This window comes from Ammodytes marinus, assembly GCF_949987685.1.
Source record: "Ammodytes marinus genome assembly, chromosome: 4".
Lineage (NCBI taxonomy): Eukaryota > Metazoa > Chordata > Actinopteri > Uranoscopiformes > Ammodytidae > Ammodytes > Ammodytes marinus.
Genome location: NC_137233.1, coordinates 35,651,521 through 35,664,907, shown reverse-complemented (window position 1 = coordinate 35,664,907; position 13,387 = coordinate 35,651,521).

The window sequence follows — 13,387 nt, the reverse complement described above, 5'->3', positions numbered from 1 at the left end:
GCTATCAAAATAATAAGGATACCATTATAAACATCTCTTCATTTACTATTTTGCTCATGATTTCAAATGACCATCATAAATACACATTTTTGTTGTTTTTTCACATTTAAGGGGAAATCTCTCATTACCGAAACGTGTCATAACTGGATTTGGGTACTACGACATGAAAATATTAGTAATTAAGAAAGATAAAAAGGAATAAACTTCAGTGCATGTTATAGTATAAACAGTTACAGTGAAGAAACATGAAGTATTTGGTAATCATTGATAAAGGTAGTGAAAATAATAAGGAATACAAATGTGTACAAGACCAATTTTCTCATTCTCCGCAACAATTTTCAATCATTGTTTAAGTCATCAAGGAACTTACATTTGCAAGGAATTTTGTTGGAGGGGACAATATTGACTGTAACACTCAACAAAGAGTAAAACATTGTTTTACCGTGTAGCCATGTTGAGCATGGCTACACGGTAAGCAGTTAATTTTTTATCTCTCCAGATAACAGTTAAAAGTTTGTTTGTTATAGTACCTACACAACTTTTTAGTTCTCATTACCGAAACGTGAAGTTTTAAAGTTTTTAAAGATGCTGGTGTTTTATTTATTTTATTATTATATACCCTATTATGGTCTAAACACAAAAAACTAATAATAGTTTAGCTATCCCTCATGATGATTCAGCAGTTAGCATAAAAGTTCAAGGTCTCTCATCCACCGCAACACCATTATCATTCACCGCAACAATTGAGGGCCTGTTGCGGTGGAGAGACTCAATGTTGCGGTAATGAGAAACAGACTAATAAAGGAGGGAAATGCGCTATAACTCTTGCTCGTTTCGATATATAACAGGATATTTATATTAAACACTTTTTGAACAGATTGTTAGGGTTAGGGTTAGGGTTGGGTTAGCCAGCTATTACAAGCTAGCCAGCAGGAGTCACTAATTTTCCATTTCTATGTAGTGCTTCAACACAAAAAAACATGTGGATACAGGAAAGGCAACCTACTATAATTTGTCTGATTAAATAGTTTTGAAGTAGTAAACTCTATTTCTATCTTTCTGCATTTCTGTCTTTTTTATGAAATGTTGCATTCAGGTATGGTTTTTTGTTGCAGGCAAGCGTCAGGTGAAAAGAAAAGGGCGTCAGCGAAAGAGAGGCTGGCAAAGCATAGGGCAGCAATTTACAGTGATCCGAACCTTCTTGAGGAATACAGAAGAAAAGGGAGAGAGAGGTTAGGGGAAAGGGTGATATTAGGGGAAAGGGTGATATTAGGGAAACATATAACTTGGGTTAGGTTGACCAACACTTGAACTCAACTCTCCTACAGACACATGCACTCACAAAGACAATCACTCAAACACTGTACACACTATAATGCATACACACACAAGTTTGTGTACATTCACACTGATGTCGACATGCAAACATGAAGGCTTCCACAAGTCACACTCTTTCACAGACACGCACGCACGCACACACACACACACACACACACTTTTTTGATCATAGTCCAAAGTTTGAATCTAGCACTGATATGAATAAATTAACTTGTTTCCTTTTTCCAGGTATCGAAAACGTAAGGAAAGTGGTAAACTCAAAACTACTCAGGATCTGTCAAGTAGACAGCACGAAAGGAAAAAAAAGCAATGGAGGAATAATTCAGCAAATTATTACAAAAAAAAAAACAAGAGCAAGCAATTCTTGATTTAACGCCAGAATCTTGTGTTAGCGAGACAGAGGATTTTGAGAATGAGGAAACACAAAGACAAGAAATGGACACAAATCTGAAAAGTACACCAACCAGAACACCAGAACAAAGTTTGGAAATAACAGGGCCAATGGAGGCATCCACCCCCAACAGAAAAATTAGACGGCTAATGGCCAATAGACCAAAAAAAACAATGGCACCAGTACACATTTAGCAAAAGATCAGGATCAGAGAGGCTAAAAAGGGACTGCCGAACAATAGCAAGCGGAAACAACTTGGTAAGATTGTGAGCATCTTCCTACAGCGGGATGATGTCTCAACTGTACTAAATGGCAAGGCTGGAGAGATTCGTCGCAAGGGACAAATCTACAGAAAAAGAGCACTCACAGACACCTTGGCAAAACTCCACCAACAATTCCTTACGGAACATCATGAGCAAACCGTGTCCAAAGCTCAGTTCTTCAGATTGAGGCCATTTAGGATTGTTAGGCCTAAAGTTACAGAAAGAGATACATGTGCGTGTAAAATGCACGAGAACATCAACCTAAAAGTTAAAAGGCTGCAACAACTGGGAATCATTGATACATCGAGTCCTGAGAATCTTGTGCAGTCCAGTGTGTGTGACGCAAATAACATGTCCTGCATGTATGGCAGATGTCAACTGTGTAGCAAAAAGACCTTTCCCACATCTTTAGATCCTCTCACTCAGGGCAACATCGTCATCTGGCAAGAGTGGATCACAAGGTCTGTCACGTCAACAAAGACCCTCAAGAATGGATCCACAGAGGAAAGGGAGAGCAAGAAAACGTTCCTTGAAAGTAGGACCTCATCCATTGAGCGATTGTTGGCCCTCACAACAGAAAACCTACCATCTTTTGCCATTCACATGTTTAACATCAAACACCAATATCTGGCATTAAAAACAATGAAAGAGAGCCTGACTGATGATGCTGTAGCTGTACACATCGACTACAGCGAGAATTACAGCTGCAAATATGCTAAAGAGATAAAGGACACCCATTTCGGCTCTGGAAATGATCAAGTAACCCTACACACTGGGGTACTTTATCTAAGCAGGGGCAGAGTAGAGGCCTTCGCATCACTTTCAGCCTGCCTACAGCATGATGCTGTAGCCACATGGGCACATCTTGACCCAGTGTTGAGGCACATAAGGGAAGAGTATCCTGAAGCAACCAACCTACACTTCATTTCAGATGGCCCAACTTCCCAGTATAGGAACAAGTCATCTTATTACTTAGCATCCACTGTGCCCTACATGCATGGTTTCAAATCTGTGACCTGGAACTACACCGAGGCTTCACATGGCAAAGGTGCACCAGATGGGGTAGGTGGGGCTTTAAAAAATCTGGCAGACAGAATTGTGTCTTATGGGACCAGTATTCCGAACGCTGAGTCTCTGTATGGTCAACTGAAGACCAATTCATCAGTGACTCTGTTCAAAGTGTCAGAGGAGAAGATAAAGGCCAGCAGTGAATTGGTTCCCCCTAATCTCAAAGCTGTTCCTGGCACACTGAAAATACATCAGGTGAGTAAACATTTACGAGTAAATATATTTACATAAGTTAAATAAATAATTTAAATTGCCCATTTTATTAATGTGAATAAAGGGACACACACCATTTCCCCATATAATCTCACAACATTTTTTTGTATCTAACTCAGTGTATGATACTCAATGTACATGTGTGTCTTTGAATTGTAACCCTAACAGCTGACATCCACAAAACCAGGAGTCATCAACACACGGGAGGTGTCTTGCTTTTGTGGGGAAAATTGCATGTGCTTTCCTACAATGTGCCATGTGCTCTCTGAGGGAGGAGAAGAGGAACCCGACAGCACAGAGGCCACCATTGATGTTGGACAGTGGGTCCTCGTCCAATATGATGGCGACTTGTTCCCTGGTACAGTCACACAGGTGAATTACATTTAAAGATTTCTGTTTATATGTCTCTCCAGTTACATTATAGTATGCTGTTCAGAAAAAAATCTTAAAATGTTTCTTAAAACAGATTGCTGAAGGGCAGTATGAAGTCGACACCATGACTCGTACAGGGGAAAACCGCTTCTATGTCCCGAGCATCAGATTTCCAGGAGAAAGGGTCTGGTACTATCGTCAGGACATACGGGACCTAATCCCAGAACCCCTACCTGCCACCTCCTCTGCTAGACATTTCTGCGTCTTACCAGACATATGGGCAAAACACAAAAAACGCTCATGAATCAGTTGGGAAGCTAAACGTAATTGGAAAAAGCAGCCGTTCCAGTTGTATGTTTAAGTAGTTTGACAAACTTGGTTATAAATTGAGTTGCTGCTATTTAAATTCTTCACGTGAAATTATTCTCAGAAAAAGTTTGTGTTAAAAGGGTTCTAGTTAAAATAAAATATGTTTATGTGATGTTGTTAGATTACAATGTTTCTCAGGACCACATGATGGTAATGATGATGAAATTAATGATTCTCAGGAAAAAAAATTATACCTTACATTTAAAAGGTTCTCAGGAACACATGATTGTATGTTTTACTAAAATGATTATTCATACTAATGGCTGACTATTTTTTAAATGGGTGTTATTGCTACAGTGTAGGCTACAAAACACAATTCTTTATGAACATAAGATTATATGTTGTACTGTGATGTTTATGATTAATGAGAAAATGAAACACTGTTAATGAAATAAACATTATTTTCAAAATGATATGTGTTCCAAATGTGTCAAATATGGTTAGGTATCGGAACCATTGTGTACAATGAATGTAAATCTCATTTCCGAAACATTGATCCTCATTACCGACATGGCATTCTCATTACCGCAACCTGGTTTTGTTTCACGAATTAGGAAATCATTGTATTATCATATTTTGTTTTAAAATGTATAAACATATTATAAAACACTACTTATTTAATGCCTGCTACATAGGAAATGTGTATGTTATATTTTAACAGAGCAATTAAATACACAAAATTGTAAATCTTCACAAATGTTTCGGTAATGAGAGTTAATAAGGAAATAATAAAATATAATAAATGTGAAAAATGTATCTTTCCAGAGTAATATATAGCTTTGAGCATGATTAATAAGAGTCTACTTTAACAATGGCCAAAATACACATTTTTAAATATATATTCAATGTAATGTTAAGTTGCGGTAATGATAATTTGTTATGGACTTTATCTAAAAAATTTAGATAAACATATAGGAAATATTTAAAAAATCTTCTGAAAATATGTTTTAAAGTTAGCTCAGAATATAGTCTTTTTTGTACAAAAAAAAAAAAAATCTTCAAGGGCATTTTAAAAATTCTTATCCTGGACACCTTATAAATATGGATTTCGTGAGAATCACCCGCATGCCAAGCCAGAAGCCAATGGTGACACTTAGCCTAGTAGATAGCTCTTCCGGTACAATTTGTATGCATAAAACCTTACTGTAACCGAAAATGAATGCCACTAACGTTCATGAAGCGGTTGGTTTAAGCTTAGGGTTAAACGTATTGCGAATGACAAGCTTTCTGTCTTCTTATTTCACCGCGTAGAACTCGTGAAAACAGAAGAAATGCTGATAGTGACTGGAGCGCTGCAGAGCTGTGAAGGGGCTGTGTGAGCGGCTACCTTCCTGTTAGGCCTATTTCAAAATAAAAGCCAACTCACGTTTGTCCAGTGAAATGCTATTAATGTGAAGCCATATCCTTAATGCTCTGTTTGTTTTAACAGAAACTTAACTGCTGCGCGCTGATCTATAGATATAGTTTTTTAATGTAGAAAGCTGTGTCCCTGGCATTACCAGTGGTGACACAAGTTTATTTTGCTAGAAAACCGGCAGAGCACAAATCTTTCCCCAGCCAAAGTGGCGGGTGGTCTCAATGACTTACTAATTGCTTATGGCGCTTTTCCAACGCACATGTAGCTCTACTCGACTTAGTTGAACTCAGTTTGGTAGCAAGACGGGTCGTTTCCCACTGCAAATAGTACCTACTGAACATGGGCGGGGTCGTCATACAAAGGGGCAGAAAGCCGACTCCGGAGCCAAGTAGCAAAGCTGAAATTACGAGCAGTTGTACTAGAAATACCCCCCTTGTATCTGTTTCCTTAAAGAAGTAGAAGAATATTGCTACAGGCCATTAAAAGGGAGGATTGGACGCGGCGAGACAAAAGTCCTGGGGCCTCATTTCTAAAGCTTGCGGCGCACAAAAACCTTGCGTAGACGGACAGAAATGTGCGGGAAAATGTGCGGTGGCAAACGTTGGTATTTATAAAAACATTCTTTGCGGAGCAGTGTGTGTATTCCCACGCTACCGCAAGGTTTTCCTGACTTGGGGAATCAGCAACACTCAATGGCAACACCACGAAATAAAGCTCAGTCATCAGAAAAACACAGACAAATGACTGTGAAATGCTTGGCACCCAATATATTTAGTCAATAAAATGTATAAGCTTACCTATAGTTGCGAATATATGGCTACTGTAGTCTATGGCATGCAGTTGTGATGTAGGTTGAATTACTTATCAAGTAGCCTAGGTCTACATGTTTTGGTTATATTCTATATGTTGAATCTTATAGCGCTACTTTATAATAATATCCTATACGTCGGGAGGTGTTTCCGTGAGTGCACAGCGGGAGAGCAAATTTTAAGAGGTGTGTAAAAAGTAGTTTTGTACAAAGTTAAGCCCAACAGATATTAATTAAAACTGTATATTTCGTTAGAAAAAATCATGTTATGAATTTAGCAAATCATTACACGCATCTCTTTCCCATAACAATTCACCCTGGAAGATTAAACTATAATCTGACGTTGGAAATGTGTGGATCTCATGGGAGATAAACAATTCTCTCGAATAGACTATAGGCATTATTTCACTTGTCACACCATATTTTATATTGGCCTACTATGCTAATACGTGATATTGCATACAGCACAAAGTTGGGCGAAACTGCTTTACAAAGACTATAACGACTGTGCCAATCATGATGTGATAAGCGCGCTCGTGTTTGTGTGACAGTTACTGCAGCACATGCACGTCACAGGCTTTCTTCCTTCCCAGTCGCTTTCTTTGCGGCAGGTTGCCTCCCTTTTTTCCTCATGTCAGTCAAAATTCCGTGCTTATTAAGAGCGTCACCATATTCAGGAGCTATTTAGCATTCGCCATGTATGGTAGATTGTGGGATGAAACTGGGTGGTGAAGTGGAAGGACACGGGGTGGAGATCGTCTGCGCACAATTCACCGCAGGTGGGTAATTATAAAGGGAATATTGCGTGCAGGTGTGCGCCGCACAGTTTTATAAATCTGTTTTTTTTTTTTGCGCAGCACATTTTAGGCTTTGTGCCGACGCAATTTTTAGGATGGTTTCTACGCACACCGTTATAAATGAGGCCCCTGGAGCGTTTGGGAGTAAATACAACAGAATTAAGCCGGTAGTCTTTGGCCAATCAGTGGCCGGCAGTCTGCCGACGTCACCTTTTAGCATCGGCTCAGCTCGCTTGGAACCTCGAATGAGGCGATACCAAAAAAGCAGCCGCTACCAGGTTCCAGGTACCATGATTTTATGGTGGAAACTTGCGAGTTGAGTCGAGTTGAGCTGATACCACGCAATGGAAAAGCGGCATAAGACTAAATGTACCTGCATCTGGCGAATGTTATATTTGAGTCCTGCACGATACTCACAGTGATGGTGCCGCGGTGCATGTTGTCTTCTAACTCGCTTGTGGGTATTTTGACAGCAAAAGTTATGGACTACACATGTGCTGAGTGGAGCCGTGACGTCAGCGTTACCAGAGAGACCATTTTCAGTAGGTTACAAGATTCCGCTGCAGTTGAATTTTCAAAAGATTCCACCCTGGGAGGTGGTTTTAAAAGTTTGCGTTTTCAAGCCAGCGTTTGCTGCTGTCATGTGAATGATAAGGCTGCATCCGCTAAAATACTTTTGCGGATTCACCGTTACCGTTTCCAGTGTAAACACCCTCTATATAAATAAACTTGCCTTGCCTTTCAAGTGTTCAAAGTAATTATAACGTAATATGTTTTTTTGGACTGAGCCCAAAAAACTGGTTTTAACGACATTCAATCCACCAGAAGGAGCGTTCTTTTTGTGGTTGTGTGTGTGTGTGTGTGTGTGTGTGTGTGTGTGTGTGTGTGTGTGTGTGTGTGTGTGTGTGTGTGTGTGTGTGTGTGTGTGTGTGTGTGTGTGTGTGTGTGTGTGTGTGTGTGTGGTGTTTTTTAACCAGGATAGAGAACCCGGAGCCAGAGCTGAGAATGAGAATTACCCTTACTCTTTAGCAGATTCAGAGGTCAATAATTGAATGAGTGAATCCCATTGTCCAATTACCCGCATTATCTGTGGATACTCCTCTCATTAAAAGGCTAGGGAGGAAGAAGAATAATTAAAGAGATTTGCAGCACAGGCATTTAATGATCACGCTAGCTGCTTTTGCCTGATATACTCTCCAGGACCAGTGAGATCATGTGGGATTGAAAGGCAAAGGAGCAGGCCTCCCTCCTCCAAACCACACCCTCCTTGTAACTGGCTCCTCTGGTCAGTGAGTGGCCATCAGCCACCACTCTGCAGGGACAAGCTCCCACTGTGGGCCCCCCGGAGGACTCCAGCTAAAACCATACGGGCATAGAGAACTTTGCAAGTTTGCAAAATTCACCCCCTTCATTTAAATACTCACTGAATATTAAAAAACAGGCGGGTACATTTAAAGTTGCAGTGTAAACACTTGTAGTGGAGTGCTAAATTGCTGTTTGGCTGTCAGTGCTTCTGGCAGTCACATACAGGGACTGTGGTAGGAATGTCCGCATCAAGTAGAAACATGCTTTGCACCATTTAGCTTTTGAGTGCTTTGAGAAAAACATCCCTTCCAGCACCCACCTCTTCTCTCACAAAGCAAAGCTTTAATGAACTCAATCTTTTTTTTAAATTTTTGTTTGTATTTATTTAGTTTTTCAGGTTTTATACAGGGGAAAAAAACAAAATGCATGTTAAGTTGAGGAAAGTTAAGATAATAACGGATCAACTTAATTATACATGGCATCTGCTAGGTTCTGCTATGTGGCATAGGCAGTACAGCATATCTCCTTAAATTACAGCATCAATTACGTGTTGTATAGGGAAAGGATTAATTCCATATGAAATAATACACAGTCTAGATTACACAAATTATATGTGCCATCCAATTTGACATCTCTTATAATCGGGTTAGAACAGACAGGCAATAAAGGGTGACCCGGTAAGTAACAACCGGACCCAAGAGAACCGTAGAATACACATAACATTTTGAGTGATCATGTATAAATAAGAGCTTTTTGTATACTTTCCAAATAATTAAAAGATAAGATGAAGATGCAATAGAAAAAAACAGAAAACAAAAACAAAAAAAACAATATAATAAATAAATATAATAATTAAAATAATTAGGTGGTACAGTACGGATACACCCAGCTACACATTTGAGAAATCAATCCAGGTTTGCCATGTTTTAAGGAATCTCTGTGGATTACCTCTTACATTATATGTGATCTTTTCCAGTGGCATGCATTGGTTGATTTCATTCAACCATTGTGAGTGGCTGGGAGGATCCTCAGCAATCCATTTAGATAAAATACATTTTTTTTGCAGCTGTTAATGCTAGACCAAAAAAGTGAGCCAGATAAACAGAATTGAAATGCAGAGTGGAGTGATCTCCCAGTAGTACCATAGAAGCTGAGAGACTAAATTCCATGTTTAAGACCTTCTTAAGTGTATCTTTTTTAGCATCCCACCATAAGCCTAATTTTGGGCATGTCCAAGTCATATGTAAGAAGTTCCCAATCGCAATTTTACATCTAGTGCAGTTTGGAGATGTATTACTCTTGAAACGGCGTAACTTTTCAGGAGTGTAAAAGAATCTATGGATTGTTTTAAAATTGCAGAGTTTGTATCTTACACTAACATAGTCTTTGTGTGCATCCCTAAACACTAGAGACCACTGATCGTCATCAAACTGCAATCCAAGGTCGCTTTCCCATTTTCTTCTGACCAAATTAGTGTTGGCTTTGCTATGTGCTACTAAGAGATTATGAATCAGGGAAATATGTTTTCGACCGATTTCTTTGGTTAATAATGATTCCAGCTTAGAGAGCTTTGGTTTATCCAGTGAGCCACCCAGTTGTGATTTTATATAGTGTCGCATTTGGAGATATCTAAATTGAATTTGGTAGGTCTCTTTCAATTGTTGGAATGACATGAGTGTGTCGCCATGTTATAGATGATCAATCTTAGTTATATTTTTCTGGGCCCAAACTCTAAAACCATGGTCTTTTTGCACAAATTCTAATGATGAGTTGGACATGATAGGTGTAAGTGGAGACAAAGAAGGTTTACATTCTAAATAACGATTAACTTTGCACCAAGTTTTAATTGAATGAATTGTAATGGGGTTGTCTGTGTACTTCTTTATATTTTTATTATTAAAACAGTACGGGATATGGGATAGGTCCTCTCTATCTAGGATATGGCTTTCTATCTGTCCAGGAGGGGGATTCAATTCCTCCAAACCAGTAAAAAATTGGTCTGAACTGGGCAGCCCAGTAGTACAGCTGCATATCAGGGAGCCCCAATCCTCCTCTCTCTATTGGTAAACACAGGGTTGATCTTTTCATTAATTAATAATAACGCGACTTTGTTATTATGCAAATTATATTTTTCTCAGATTTTCATAAATTGTCGATGCAAAAATGACAGTCAGTATAATTTTCAAGTCATCAACCGTTAGAGCAGTGCTTCTCAAATGGTGGGGCGCGCCCCCCTGGGGGGCCGCCGTGAGTTGTCAGGGGGGGTGCGGGCTGCATTGATTTCCAACTGACAAAAAAATATATATATATATATTAGGGCGGTCAAATTAACGCGTTAATTTCGATTAATTAATCACAGAAAAATTAACGCGATTAAAAAAATTAACGCAGATTAATCGCACTTCTATAATGCCTTTTGACCCTGTGCAAAAGTGGTGCGGAGCTGCACCTGTAGCTCGCCGGGCCGGGCGCGTGGGTTAAAGGGAGAAAGGTAAAGAGAGAAGCAAGGGAAAGGGGCCGACTCGAGGGCTCTATGGACGGTTTATGGGATGCATGAAGGTAGGAAGACATCTTACTTAATTCTCCGCAGTGTCCGTGCATTATTTATTTAGTGGGTGCAACAATGTAGGCTAGGTTCAAAACAGTGAGTAGGCCATATCTCTCAATCTTCCTCCAATTTTGTTTGCTAGCTGTCTAGCACCCGCCCCGTGTGTGTGTGTGTGTGTGTGTGTGTCAATATTTTTGCCTATGAGTAGGCTACGAAATGGTGGCAGTGCAGCGCTGTCTGTTGTGGGAGATGGAAAGTCGTAATTTTGTCTGCTTGTTTTTTTGAGAAAATTCGGCGCTAGTTCATGTATAAAGCTGGCTGAGGGGAGGAGACAGAAGTTACGAGAGACGGAGAGCGAGCGCGCGCGAGAGAGAGAGAGAGACAGACAGAGACAGAGAAACAAACTGTAGTAGGCTATACAGCTGTTTACAAACAGGTATAAAAGTGTCATATAAGTATGCGATTAATTTAGATTAATTAATCACAGAGCCTGTAATTAATTAGATTAATTTTTTTAATCGCTTGACAGCCCTAATATATATATATATATTTTTTTTTACAAAGTGCTGGCAAGCGCAATGTGTGCCTGTGTATGGTCATATCCGCGCGAAAGGCCGCGATTTGCAGGAAATAAATGTCCACATGTGTCTCCAAGTGTCTCTGTAGGCTATTTAAAAAGAAATCAAGCAAGTAGACTAATAATAACATTAATGAATTATTGGTTATCACATCACAGAAGGCCTATTGGCCTATACTAATAAAAAAACACCACCTTAACTATGTTTACAGTTTAAAAATGTTTTGAATGAAATGCAAACCTCAGTGAATCATTTGCTCTTGTTTCTCTGTCCTGAGATTCACACAGGCTGAGACTTGTTTAAATGTTACAAATTGAGCTAATAAACTGAACTTTGAATTTTTTTGCTGCAGAAGTTATCTCAGCAAATTTTTGTTATCTAATTTGATAATAAGGTGATTGTGTGCAGAATGCTCATGCCAGAAACGCATACAGTGGTTTTGTACAGATAAATAAATAAATATTAGCAGGTTCTCAATAGTATTTCAATTTAGGGGGGGCGCGAAAAAAATTCTGTCCCCTAGAGGGGGCATGACAGAAAATAATTGAGAACCATGATGATTCAAATTTTATTGAACAAACCTCCCAATGACAACAGTATTTTTTTCAAAAATAAAAAACTCAAAATGCACCGTTCCAAATAATCATGCCCAACAGAGTTTCAAAACATTTTATATGTTGTAAAGAACCAAAAATAGTGATTTGTTGAATTTTCAGAATTTGGAGGTCATATTTAGTGACATCAAAAGCTATTTCAATCAAAAACATCTTAACAGACCAAGTTACATGTTAAGATAGGACCCCTTCTTTGATATCACCTTCACAATTCTTGCATCCATTGAACTTTTGAGTTTTTGGAAAGTTTCTGCTTGAATATCTTTGCAGGATGCCAGAATAGCCTCCCATAGCTGCTGTTTTGATGTGAACTGCCTCCCAACCTCATGGATCTTTTGCTTGAGGATGCTCCAAAGGTTCTCAATAGGGTTGAGGTCAGGGGAAGATGGGGGCCATACCATGAGGTTCTATCCTTTCATGCCCATAGCAGCCAATGACACAGAGGTATTCTTTGCTGCATGAGATGGTGCATTGTCATGCATGAAGATGATTTTACTACGGAAGGCACGGTTCTTCTTTTTGTACCACAGAAGAAAGTGGTCGGTCAGAAACTCAACATACTTTGCCGAGGTCATTTTCACACCGTCAGGGACCCTGAAGGGGCCTACCAGCTCTCTCCCCATGATTCCGTCCAAAAACATGACTCAACACCTCTTTGCTGACGTCGCAGCCTTGTTGGGACATGGTGGCCATTCACCAACGATCCACTACTCCATCCATCTGGACCATCCAGGGTTGCACCGCACTCATCAGTAAACAAGACTGTTTGAAAATTAGTCTTCATGTATTTCTGAGCCCAGTGCAACTGTTTCAACTTGTGAGCATTGTGGGTGGCCGAATAATAGGTTTCTTTCAAAGTTTTTTTTATTAAATGTTAGTAATGAAATTGTAGCACAATGAATACAAATTTTTTCCCCTTTTTTTCCCAAACATACCCCACCCACAACCCACCCTCACACCCAACAACACGAAATATACAGGTCCTTCTCATATAATTAGCATATTGTGATAAAGTTCAATATTTTCTGTAATGTACTGATAAACATTAGACTTTCATATATTGTAGATTCATTACACACAACTGAAGTAGTTCAAGCCTTTTATTGTTTTAATATTGATGATTTTGGCAAAAAAATAAAGAAAAACCAAAAATCCCTATCTCAAAAAATTAGCATATTTCATCCGACCAATAAAAGAAAAGTGTTTTTAATACAAAAAAGTCAACCTTCAAATAATTATGTTCAGTTATGCACTCAATACTTGGTCGGGAATCCTTTCGCAGAAATGACTGCTTCAATGCGGCGTGGCATGGAGGCAATCAGCCTGTGGCACTGCTGAGGTATTATGGAGGCCCAGGATGCTTCGA